The following is an 11,649-nucleotide window of genomic DNA, read 5'->3' on the forward strand; positions in this document are numbered from 1 at the left end:
ACAAGGATCGTAACACAAGGGCATAACATAAAATTATGTTGGGTTCCAAGCCATGTTGGTATTGATGGTAACGAGACAGCGGACGCATGTGCTGCTCAAGCCCACAACAAGGAAATACAGAAAATAAGCATACCACAATGATTGTATGAAGCTAGTTCAGAGTAGACTGAGGAACAAATGGCAGAGCACATGGAAGTCAGATAAGTACCGTATTTACTCGAATGTAACGCGAGTGGTGACTTTACATGCTGCCTAGTGGGAAAAAAATAAAACCACGAATATAACGCGAGGCTTACAGACGCAAAACAAAGTACCTTTAATGAACATCGTGGCCGACCTGTTTATTCATCTTCCTCGCTTTCGGACTCGGAGTGCTCGGAAACAGAGTCCTCCTTTTCGCTGTCGACCTTCCAGACGATGTCATCCTCTGTGCCATCGAGGTTATTGGATATGCAGCACTTCTTGAACGAACGAACGACCATGTCGTGAGGCAGGCTGTACGACGCGGCAGACACCCACTCAGCGATCTGAGAAGCGCACGGTCGCTTGATTCTGCCGGAGGGCGTCAGAGCCTGATCTTCCCGGATCCAGTCGTTGTACAGTTTCCGTACCCTGTCCTTGAACGGTTTATTCAGACAGACGTCCAGTGGCTGCAGCACAGAGGTCATGCCTCCGGGAATAACTACAAGGTGAGTTTTTGTATTTTCCAGCCTCTTCTTCACATCAGGAGTCAGGTGTCCGCGAAATGAATCCAACACCAGGATTGATGCTGGGTGAAGAAGCGCGCCTGGTCGACGACACCACACGGTTTTAATCCAGTCGAGCACCAGCGATGCCTCCATCCACCCCTTCTCCTGGCAGCGGACGATAACATTCCTCGGGAACACCTCCTTCGGCATAGTCTTGCGCCGAAAAATTATGTATGGCGGCAGCTTGTGGCCATCTGCTAGGCACGCCAGCATCACCGTACACCTCGTTTTTTCGTTCCCAGTGGTCCTAATACGGACTTCTGGGGCACCTACACTGTGAACAGTTGTGGCCATCGGCATGTCCAGATACACCGCAGTCTGGTCGGCGTTACCAATATGCCCCAATGGCATATTCGACGAACGGCGCAAGTTGATCACATAGCGCCGAAATTCCTGCAGCTTTTCTTCAAAGTCTCCCGGTAACTTCTGCCGTATCGATGTTGTTCGCCGCAGAGAAAATCCATTCCTTCTCATGAACCGTTGGGCCCACCCATGAGATGCCCTGAACTTCTCCGAGGGTATACCCATCTCCCGAGCAACGTCTCTAGCCTTCCAATGGATCAGCTCGACACTGACCCCCATGAGACGGTTGCGCTGCTCGATAACAAAGTCCGCCACTTTTTTTTCCAGCTCGACGTGATGGCCGTGGCGAGGCCCACGAAATCCTTTGCGGTCGGGCTCACATTTAAAGAGCCCCTCCCGTTGCAGCCGCCACCCGCGGATGGTTGACTCGTTGAGATCAAGTCTTCGAGCTGCAGCAGAATTCCCGAGCTCTTCAGCTAACAAAATCGCTTTTTTCTTAAAACGAGCGTCGTACTGAGCACGACGCGTTGCCATCGTGTGCACTTAATTGACTGAATCAACACCGCGAAAGGCGCCACAAGAACACCACGCGTTGAGCGCAAGATTGCAACGAACACAAAGAACGCTTTGGTTTTGGATGGATGGGGATTTGGCCTAATTTGGCTTCCCTGGTACCCATGTTGCCAACATAAGATAGCAAAACTGCGGAAACCGAAACCGAGCTGATAGCTTTGAAATGGCTGCACCGCGGCACTGCTTTAGGCCATTTGAAGTGCAGTATTCGATTATAACGCGAGGGTAGACTTTAAGCGAAATAAATCTTGGAAAAAACTTGTGTTACATTCGAGTAAATACGGTAACAAGCTACACTTAATAAAACCACTATTAGGGGAATGGAAATCATGCACACATCAGGAACGTTTTTTTGAAGTTATTTTATGTCGCTTACGTATTGGACACACACACCTTACCCACAACTTTCTACTAACAAAACAAGACAAACCTACCTGTGAAAAATGCGGAGATGAACTCACAGTAACTCATATCTTAATCTCATGTGTAGAACTTGAAACACTCAGAAAGAAGTTTTTTACCCCGTTTTACAACCAGCACATCCCTTTTCATCCGTCATTGATTTTAGGTGAAGAAACTCTTATTGATAAGTCAAGCGTTTTTAACTTTTTAAAAGAAGCCAATGTACTCTCGAAACTCTGAACAATGGTCAGTTTTTTTACAACTTGCGAATTTTTTTCGAACCACACCTCAGCCACCCTCTCGTCGTGAGAAGAGGGCTGAGGTCGCTATTCTATCGGTTGGGATCCTCGACATCCTTGCCCAGCCAAGGATGGACGCTGAGGCTACCTGACCTTTTTAATGTTTTTACCTTTAGCCATTCCTAAATCTTTTGTTCTCTGTTATTAGTAGGTAGGTAAACTTTTAGGCCCTTTACACCACTGATCACTTTTCACAATTTTATTAAATCACGCAGAAATTATTTCCTATACCTTGTTCTTGGCGCATGATGGCCTTAGTTGCCTATGTGCCAATAAACCCAACGCAACACACTCAGCCTTTATCTCCCAAATTCCCCTCCCTACGCAGAGTAGCATGCCAGCGATATTGAAACGCCGGCTAAATTCTCTGTTTTTTCATTAAAGAGTCTCTCTCTCTCACACTTGACATTGTTGTGATTCTCAGTGCCTCGTATGTTTCCTCGGACAAGAACTCGAGCTTGAATGTGGCATCCTTTTTCCATTTTCCGAAATAGGCAAGGCACTCATTTTCAAGCCAAGTAAGCCTGCAGGAATAAATGATGCATAATGTGATCAGTTAGAAAGTTTTGCTTAGCATATATATAAGTCACAAAAGTTTCAATTTTATCGGGAAAGAATACACATGTACAAAACCATGCATCTAAAGGAAAGTGTGGCCACTCATGCTTTCACATAAATGCAAGATAAATGGCAATCACGAGCAGCTTATCACCTGGCATACCTTTCGTCATCTGGACCATAAAATGGCATCCTCAAGGGGTCCTTGCTCGACCAGAACAATGTTGTGCTTTTAACATTGTGGACAGTGAACCACTTGTACACAAGCTCCATAAATTCGATGGTTGGAAGAGACCCATCGAATCCACAAACACCAAGCTGGCATCCATGTTTTTCTAGAAATCTGAGGACTGATGTTACCTAGAATGAAATTACATTCCTGTTGATTATCACTAGGCTGACCACTGTCAAACTGTAGGGGTGAGAAATGTGCATTATTGCTATAAATAAACGAATCTGTGCTCTTTACCTGAGGAGAAAAGATGGCAACCGCTCTGGCAACAGACATCTCCTCAAAATTACTCGGCTAAAGGTGCTTTTTCGTCAAGCACCTGACGAGCTTGAAAGCACCTTGCTTTTCTTGTATGTCATGTAGGTTCCTGTGACAAAATGCAATGTTACACTAAGATTTTCTAAAGGCAAGAAAAGCTACACTTTTACCTCAGGTAGTCTGGAACGATCAGCACTCCATTATTCATGAAAATTCTTCTTGTGTCCAGGAACTGATTGCTTATGTTCTTCATTACATGTCAATAATCAAATGATAAGAAGAGTGGCCGATCTGGATCAAGAGGGTGGCTGGAAGGAATCAGTCACTACTGTTAGCAAGTCAGTGAAGCTGTTAACCGTACATATTTGCTTTTAGCATATTTTGCAATTATGAGAGGAGATCTATCCAAAATAAAAGGCTTTGCAACCTACACCGAAAGTGTGGCTTAGCAACTACTCACGTGACAACAGGAAGTATACGGCCGCCAGACAAGCTGGCAAAAAACTTGTAGTTAGTGCTGTGGTTATCAGCAACTAACCTCACCACCTGAAAGCCAGCTTCTTCAATTGATCTCATCACTTGCAGAGCAAGGAGCTCGAGCTGCTCTCCTGTCAGACCCTTAGTAAAGTAATACCCTACAGGGAGCCTGAAATTTTTGTAAAAGAACTCAGTGTCAGGTGAATGACAAGATATTCTCTTGAGAGATTGAAAACAATTTGCACAGGTCCACGTGACACTCACGGGCGCTAGCCTAATATCCTATATACCTGTAGTGGGTAGAAAGTCCTACAAATACAAAACAGAGCAGATGAGTTGCCAGTTCCTCTTCTAAGCCAAAGTCCACTTCAGCTCCTCCAAGGTCCACCAATCCAAGCACGGCATCTGACTGCTTCTGATACACCGCAGCTTGCTGCAGGGACATCTCGTCCATCACTAGGGACCCACAGCGAGCCTAGCAGAATTACACAAGACCATGGCTCTGATATTTTCACCTCTAGGAAAAAAATTATTTACCTTCTTGGAGTGCAGTTTCACTTCTGTGTGAAGGCGCTGCTTGATGAGAGATGACACTAATTCTCCAGTACATGCACCAATGTACTGCTTGAAAGTAGACCGACTTGGCAGAGACAAGACACCAGTGTCCCGAAGAAGGTGGTACCCTGCTGGTGACACTGCATGTCAAAGAATGCATTTGTGTATTGTCTCCTCTCGCCATCGCCCTTTTTTTCTGCTCAGGAAACCCAGCTGCTTTTGAAGGAAGAGTGCTTTTTCATTGTTCTCCTCCACCTTTTCCTGCAAGTATAATATTGAATAACACGTCGCGGGCTGCATGCATGAATGTGAATTTTTCTAAAAGAATGTTCAAATAGAGATTAGTTCGTACCTGGAGGACTGCGACGTTTGTTTTCTTCATCAAAACTTCAGTCTTTTTTGTCTGCTGTTTCAAGATAGTGAGCTCTCCTTGTAATTTTTCCTGCTTTTTCCGGAGCCTTTGACATTTCTGGGTGAGGTTTTTCACTTGCCTCAGAAGCTTTGTCATCCGTGAAAAAGAAAGCCTCGTCTGAACTGCACATGGCCTGGTTGCCTTTGATGAACTTGTGAGGCTGTGGGGGGACTTGCTACGCTTCAGGAAAGCAAAAAGCAGATTCAGATGAAGGCACAGATGGAAATTCACTAACAGGTACTGTAATGTTCACATAGCACGCACAGCTGGAGGCAAACGTTTATTGATAAACAGCATACAAGAACAGGTTACATATATAGTCGAGTGTGAAAGGGCGTCGAACGTCACATGATCAAACACGATAACACATCCGGTGATATTTGGGCACGTGGCAGCATCACGCTACACAGAATAGCCATATCGGCATGTTATCACGTTATCACACCCCTTCCCCCTCAGTCAAAGCCGTAACGCTGCACAGGTCGTCGATCACGCGTAGACCGTCTAAGAACCAGTGGTGCCTCAGCGTTGGGTAGTTCTGGTTCTGCGCTTGGAGTCGGTAGGAATCTGAAGAAATCACCGGTTCCACTTGCTGGAGTTGACGGTTCGAACACTCATGCCTTTCGCAAATGGTCCCGATGACGTCTATGCACATTTCCTTCAGACTTCTGAACTTCGTACATGACGTGGCCCCGACGGCGTAACACCCGAGCAACTAGCCATGTAGGCCCTCGGCTGAAATTTCTCACGCACACAGCATCCCCACACTCGAAAACCTTTGACGGCACGCGTTGACACAAGTCCGCGTTTTCCATGTCAGGGTGATGTCTTGACAGGGCAGAGCGGAAGTTCCGTCCCAACATGAGCTCTGCTGGTGCCTTTCCGGTCTGAGAATGAGGGGTGGAGTGCTGCTTGAACAAGAAGCGAGAAACTTCACACGCCACTGTGCCTTGTCTTTGCTTCTTAAGTGCACACTTGAGCTTGCGAACCATCCGTTCTGCTCTTCCATTGCTTGAAGGATGATAATGCGTTGTGTACATCAACTGGATACCGTTCAGTCTTAGGAATCCCTGAAAGACACTATCAGATCTGGTAGACCGTACGATGCGAGCATTCTACGCAATTTTTCGATCACTGAAAAGGAAAAGGCTTTATGTTCAACGCCTTGAACCAGTCACAGCCCAGAAGTGTGCTGCCGTCATTTCTCACTACCAGTAGCGGCAGTTCGCAATTTCGCCCTTTGAATTCTACGAGAACTATAGCTTTTCCCACAATGTCAAGACCTTCTTTCGTCCATGTGACGAGTTGTGCATCTGATTCTTCCAGGTCAATACTTTTAGCAATTTGCAGTTTTTGATATTCCTCGTGGCTGATGATTGACCTAGCCACTCCGGAGTCTACTTCCATCTGTACGTTCTGACCACCAATGCCGACTGTAACAACAAATTTGGGACAGTTCGTTACCTGAATGATGGAGAGTAAAGTGTCGTACTCAATCTCTGCGCCGGCGTGGATTCAGCATCCAGCCGATGCTGCACTTGCATTTTCTTTTTGCGACATGCCTTGGCTAGATGCCCCTTTTTAGAGCAGCTGAAACACGTTGCGTTCTTGAACTTCCAGCGACATGCTTCGTGCTTGCCGCCACATCGGGACCACCTTTCATCCCGAACTTGACTCGACAATCCGACGCGGTTCTCTTCCGCCTGGTCGTTTTTAGGGGGCGTGCTTACTTTTGCTGTCACGTCTACAGCTTCCTGCTTATGCCGGCTCATTACGCGCTGCTCTTTAGCGGCTATTTCCGCAGTCACTGCGAGCTCGTAAGCACTCTTGAAAGTAAGTTTTTTTCTGTCAGCAGCCGTTGCTGAACACTGTCCCTCATTCCGAATACCAGGCGATCACGCGGCTTTACATCCAAGGGTACCTGTTTGTTGCCAAAACCACACAGTTCTCAGCTAGCTTACGTAAGGATGTGGCATAGTCAGCTACAGATTCGTTGTACTGCTGGTCTCACTTCAAAAAAACGTACCTCGAGTACAACTCTGAAGGCTTCGGATTGACGTGGTCCTTCACGGCGTCGACAATGACTTGGTACTTGGCACTTGGTGGTCGTTGAGGTTTCACGAGGGTTGCTATCAAGGAGAACGCAGCCTCTCCACAACAGCTCAGTAAAGCTGCCCTCTTGTCGGCGTCACTCGTCAGCTTGTTCGCTGCGCAGCACAACTCAATGCGCTCCACGTATTCTTCCTATGAAGAATTACCATTCAGATTAAACTCGCCCGCGCGACTGCCAAAAGCCATTTCGCCAACAACGTCTGTCCTCCCCCCGCAGGGTTAGACAGTGCCTCGTCGCCACTGTAATGTTCGCACAGCCGGAGGCAAACGTTTATGGAAAAACAGCGCACAAGAACAGGTTACATATATAGTCTAGTGGGAAAGGGCGTTGAACGTCACATGATCAAAGATGATAACACATCCGGTGATCTTTGGGCACGTGGCAGCATCACGCTACACAGAATAGCCATATCTGCATGTTATCACGTTATCACAGGTACCTCCACCGGTCGTACCTGTGAATGACCTTGGGAAGGTGGCAACAGTGCTTCTGTCAATATTCCAGCATCTTCATGGGCTGTATCACTGTCAGACACACCTGTGCTTCTCTGTTGGTCGGTCCTTTCAGATGGAGAGCAATCAGGGTTGGGGATGTCCGGCCTGGAACATTAAGAACCTCTTTTGTATTTATGTTAAGTGGTTTTCGAGTTAAGTGATGAAGCATATATTAGACACAATATTCGGTTGAGCCCCAAATGGAGAATATTGATGCAAAACACTTACCTAGTTCTCTTGGCCTTCATATGAGGCTTGCTTCCCGACAGCCCTGGCACAGCATTCCTTTTCACAGCTTTTCGCTCCTTCTTGGGTGGTTCCTGCAGGTAGACTGGGTAACTTGGGAATATTGTAGGTATGGCATCTGGTTTCAACTTTCGTATCCTCAATCCTTCCCTGAAGTCTTCAGGTTTGAAATTCAAGCTGCAGACCTTGCTGTGGTCGCTCGGCACCCATGGATGTTTCCCTGGGCCTGTGAATATATCTGTGTGTATAATTTTGCATCAAAAAGTTCTGGTGGCAGGCAATGGAAGCAGAAAATTTACTCATTATGCGGAGACCACTGCATGACACATAAGGAATGCTTGTAAGCTCACTATCGGATCACTACTTCAATTTACTGCTGGCTGTATGCGTTACCGACAGCTGCACTAGTGCCTGTCGCCTTTGATGAGAACGACCAAGCTGTTCTGTCGGGTTAGTCATAGTTTTGTCAAAGCACAACGTTCGCACAAAAAAAGAGTAAAATTCACTAAAACAAGCTTCTAATCAAAACAAAACATGTACGTTTTGAATCCCTGCCATGGCCATGTGCGCGGCTTGGTCAGGCTAGAGCATGACAAAAGGCAAATGCAGTTGCTCAGCTCTGTAAGTGACGTCCACGAGCCTCGCTGGTGTTTCCAGCCATCAGCAAACATACTATACCAACACAATACTCTAGCATTCTAGCTGCAATTGTAGACAGGTAGACACGTGACGTGAAAACTGACTAGTCATTTAGCCAATTCTCACGGTGTATGGAATTCAACTTTCTCAGCAGCTTACCTTCTGCCTGTCGAGAGATCTTCTTCAACCACTCGTGTTGAATTCGTTTCTGCTGCCTTTTCATTATCAGCAGTTGGAGTAGCAATGCTCGCCTCCAAGAACATTCGAAGCAAAATGGAAAATGTCACCTCTAGCATTATTCTTATCAGTTTTCATTCAGTTGGATTGCTTCTTTTCATTTTATTTTCCCCATGTGAAAAGCTTATGACACCCAGAGACATATTTTTGATTCCTTGAGAACAACAGAATTAGGTTCTATCAGCATGCCTGATCAATCAGAAAGGCACCACCCAATCTGGTTTCCACCCCAGATCCGCTATTGAAAGTCGCCGCTATGCAACCAGAAATGAGCATTTCAGCAGATTAAGATATTAAATGTTATGATTTTGGCAACCCCCTTAGCCGTTAAGGCATTGTCATGTCCCATGCTACGAATACAAAGAATAAAAAGCACATGCTTGAATTTGTGTTACAGGGCCTCGTAAAGCAATGCACTTATTTCTACAACCTGTGCGATCTTCTCCTCAAAGCATCACATAACCAAAAGAAAGAAGAAATAAACAACAAGGAATCAAAACAACTCCAGTGCATTGGTCAACCGTATAATTTTAAAACATTTCCCATAACAACAAACAAAAAGCTATCTCATCAATGCCAAGGTGCACATCATTCCAGATGAACGCACAAAAATACCGGAAATCACATTCCTGGCACAAGTGGAAAAAAAACGGGGCACACTTCTCTGAATCACACTTGCAGAGGTGAGTCAAGTTTTGTTATTTAATCTCCGCAAACGAGGAGAAGTGCTAGTTCACTGTAGATGTCCTTCCGTCGTCACCATGTTCATCGTCATCCGACAACAATTCAATAAGAATGGGTGTCCTACACTCTTAGAACTAAAGGAGTGCAGAGGAGTGCCCAGAACACACTTTGAAGGAGTATTCGCTTGTGCCATATTCCACTCCTTTTTCCAGAATAAAATTACTTCCTCTGGACAAAGAGTGATCCAACACCTACTCAAGGAGTACTGTACTACTCCTGCAATAGAGTACAGGCACTCCTCCGAGGGAGTAAAGCTACCACATTGAAACAGCATCCTACTACTCTTTCAGGTAGAGTTCCAGGACTCCGTTTGTTAGAGTGACTATACTCCTTCAAGGAGTATCAGCCCAGATCTTATTTTACTCCTTCAAAAGGAGTTTCACGTGTTTTCAATGTATCCTACTAATTTTCTTATTTCATATATTCTTCAGAGCAAGTTGGTCATATATTTTGCAGGATCCACCTGCACTACATCTACAAAAGAGTAATGAGCAAAAGGGATTATAATCTTTGAGTAGAATAATTTTTGCTCATACAACTACTTTATGGCTACACTACAGTTTGCACATTAGTATGGTGCTCTGTCTGCGTTGGGAATAACAATGGTTCAAGAAATAATGACACAAATGTACAACACTGATAACTTTTATTTCTCAAGTCATTGCTGTGATTGCTGTGGCTGCCCAAACACGCTCGGGAGGCGCTCGCTAGGATCAAGCCCCATTAGTGTTTCAAGCAGCAGACAAGCCCGCTTTGTTTTTGGGGTGTACTTGACATTAAATGCCAAGAACACTGCCAAAAGGAAAGTAAACCCATCTACCAAATCCACCGCAGTGAGCTGTAAGCGCTCAAAAGAAACTAAGATGCTGGATGATGCCGTAGCTTGCTCGGCTGAGTGAAGGAGCGTTGGCTATGCGTGCATTTTTCCGGGTGCCTGCAAACATGAATGAAAATAATGCAAGTAAGAGTCAATTCCAATGCCCTTTTCATACTATCCTGCATATAACCCCATGAAAAAAAAAGAAAGAATACAACTAGAATGTACTGATCGTGTGTGTCATGTCGCCACTAGTGTGTACCTATATTGTGACCAAGTGCAGACACCTTTCATTGCAAACCTTCATTCAGAGCTACAATTTTATGAAGCCCAATACAATTATCACTATGCTAGTCCTTTCAAAAGCTGTGTGCATGTAAAACAAGCACATATTTACCAAATGAAAATTTTAACATGACCAAGCTCTTCTGCAAGTATCATGATCAGCCTGACTATGCCCACTGCAAGGCAAAGGCCTCTCACATGTTCTCCAATTAACCCTGTCCTTCGCCAGCTATGTCCACCGTGTTCCTGCAAACCTCCGCCCATGGAACTTTTTGCTGCTTCCTGCTACGCTTGCCTTCTCTTGGAATCCACTCCGTTACCCTTAAAGACCAGCGATTATCTTGCCTTCGTCTTACATGCCCTGCCCAAGCACCCTTTTTTCTCCTGATTTCGACTAGGATGTCTTCAACCCGCGTTTGTTCCCTCACCCACTCCGCCCGCTTCCGATCTCTTAACGTTACGCCTATCATTTTTATTTCCATAGCTCGTTGCGTTGTCCTTAACTTAAGCTGAACCCTCTTCGTTAGCCTCCACGTTTCTGCCCCATAGGTGAATACCGGTAGGATACAGCTGTTGTATACTTTTCACTTGAGGGGTATTGAAAAACTGCCATTCATGATCTGAGAGAACCTGCCATATGCACTCCACCCCATTCATATTCCTCTAGTTATTACCCTTCATGATCCGGATCAGCGGTCACTACCTGCTCTAAGTAAATGTATTCCCTTATCACTTCCAGTCATTTCTAAAACCACACCTATTGTGCTTGACGGTTTCTTGTCACATAATACATTGTGCAGTTTAAAATATAGGGTAACCTTGAATCGTGAAAACACTTAAACCAATGACAGTTTTCTTGCTGAAGAGAAATGGCTGCTGCAATTCCTGTTTCTCAGATACCATTAACTGAATTTCATGCTCTAAAATAGTGAAGGAAAAATTCAAAATTTTTCATCTCAAAGAGGCAGGCAACAAATTTCAGTTTGGTTTGGGTTGGTTTATGGGGTTTAACGTCCCAAAGCGACCCAGGCTCTGAGAGACGCCGTAGTGAAGGGCTCCGGAAATTTTGACCACCTGGGGTTCTTTAACGTGCACTGACATCGCACAGTACACGGGCCTCTAGAATTTCTCCTCCAAAGAAATTCCAGCCGCCGCGGCCGGGATCGAACCCGCGTCTTTTGAGTCAGCAGCCGAGCAAATTTCAGTTGCACATTTTTTGTTTGTTTTTAATGATGCATAAGGCATTACTATGCACG

At 45.4% G+C, this 11,649-nt stretch overlaps 1 pseudogene; it reads right to left on the minus strand.

The window, feature by feature from the left end:
- Positions 1-341: 341 nt before the first annotated feature.
- Positions 342-8,533, minus strand: LOC149361023 (uncharacterized; annotated as a pseudogene).
- Positions 8,534-11,649: the final 3,116 nt, after the last annotated feature.

This window comes from Amblyomma mixtum, chromosome 2 (genome assembly GCF_055824585.1).
Source record: "Amblyomma mixtum isolate Tamu chromosome 2, ASM5582458v1, whole genome shotgun sequence".
In the NCBI taxonomy this organism is placed as follows: Eukaryota; Metazoa; Arthropoda; class Arachnida; order Ixodida; family Ixodidae; genus Amblyomma; species Amblyomma mixtum.